The 1,653-nt window shown below is 34.5% G+C and overlaps 1 long non-coding RNA gene across 1 annotated transcript; it reads right to left on the bottom strand.

Annotated features, from left to right (window-relative positions):
* Positions 1-544: 544 nt before the first annotated feature.
* On the bottom strand, positions 545-1,438 carry LOC133313607 (uncharacterized). Its single transcript, XR_009751837.1, has 3 exons — positions 1,377-1,438; positions 723-866; positions 545-593 (listed from the first exon to the last, which is right to left on the bottom strand). It is a non-coding gene; the product is annotated as an uncharacterized LOC133313607 (long non-coding RNA).
* Between the last annotated feature and the right edge of the window lie 215 nt (positions 1,439-1,653).

The following is a 1,653-nucleotide window of genomic DNA, read 5'->3' on the forward strand; positions in this document are numbered from 1 at the left end:
CACTCTCAGCCGCTTGTGGAGGTGCGTGGAGGCTCCAGTGGCGGCTATTCACCGACCGTTGCGTTCGTCTTTCCGTCCTCTTTCCAACCATATATAGATATCCTCATTCTGAGATCGGGAAGTCCTCGAAAAGTCTCTGACAGTGCTGAATGCGCATCTTCCTCGCGGTTTCTCGGTCTTAAACTTTTACAAAATTTGAAAAAATACACAGAAATTCTGCAAAAATAAATAAAAACATCAAGGAGGAAACCTAATCATATGGGATTATCCTCCTTGTTACAACCCAAGAAAATACAAGGAAATTTCTACCATGGATTAAAGCCAAAACCATATAAAGAATAGATTTTTAATGAAAAGAATACTCGTGCAAATAATTGAATAACAAATATAGAATCCTAGGTGCCATATTTTACGAAGCAAAACTAATTACACGAATAGTGAAACTAGATTCACATACCAATGTACCGCCAAGGCTATGATACCAATTGTAGGAACTATTGAATTTATGCGGAAGCGGATTAGGACCTAGTACACTAAGTCCTAGGTAACTCTTTAGCAATGTCCTCCGGAAGATCAAAAACAGCTCCTTGAACCTGATATTGGGATTAGCAACGTTCAAGTAAATTGAATAGTGTGATGATTATCTTAATAGGACTGAAGTTCCTAACAAGAAAATTACACACCAGAATTAAACAATACTATTGAGATACAAAGTTACGAACCCTTTCATCTGCAATTAAGCATATTTTTCCAACTTCATCAGCAGCTGGAGAATAAACATCAGAAAGAAACCCAGTGACTGATCTTGCAGAAAGAAATCCCCTAGATGTAACTGGATCTCGAGTCAGTTATAACGTAATCCATCCCTGCAACACTAGCATTTTAATGAGCAAACCAGATAACACTTGCACAAAAACAGCATTAGGATGTAAGATCATCTATGAATGAGAGAAATACAGAACTTTAAAATAAAATAAAAACTAATTAATTTAGAACCACCTTGTCTGATATTTTTTACAGACTAATTTCACCTTATAAATTAATCAAATACGAAGTACGAACTGGTTTTTTGAAATCTTAACTGATTAACCAACATAAAATATTAAACCAAATATACCAAGTTTTCTGGTTTTTTGAGTTTGGTAGACACCTAATAAAATTTAATGATATTATCCTGCAACCGCTATTCTGCCAGAGCAAAATTTGCATTTTCTTGTTCAAACAGATTTTCTATTAGACGCACATGGCACAACCTTTACACATGTTCATGAAGTATAAATCATTACCTATAATCCAGAAAGAATTAGGGAAACAATAACTACTTTAGAAAATTTTAAGACTTGAACTTCAATTGGAAATATAAGTTTCTACATTACCTGTTCATGGTTGATAAGAGATCGAGATGATGGAGGTCGAGAGAATCCACTCAGCTGTGCTAAAAGACATAGTAACATTCAGCAAAATTATTGAACTGCCCTCTCTTATCTTCAAGAGTAACTTAAAGTACATTTGGAAACATAAAATTAACTGATTTTAATACATATTTGAATTTGCAGCAGCAAAATGAGTTTTTGAGAATGCACAGTAATAGTATCACACAACCAACTCTTCCATAAGCTTAAATCATTGGGTGAAGGCATATGAATTGTTTTA

The sequence above is a fragment of the Gastrolobium bilobum genome, unplaced genomic scaffold (assembly GCF_033153095.1).
Source record: "Gastrolobium bilobum isolate Gb01-03AN ecotype WA unplaced genomic scaffold, APGP_CSIRO_Gbil_v1 utg33260, whole genome shotgun sequence".
Classification (NCBI taxonomy): Eukaryota; Viridiplantae; Streptophyta; class Magnoliopsida; order Fabales; family Fabaceae; genus Gastrolobium; species Gastrolobium bilobum.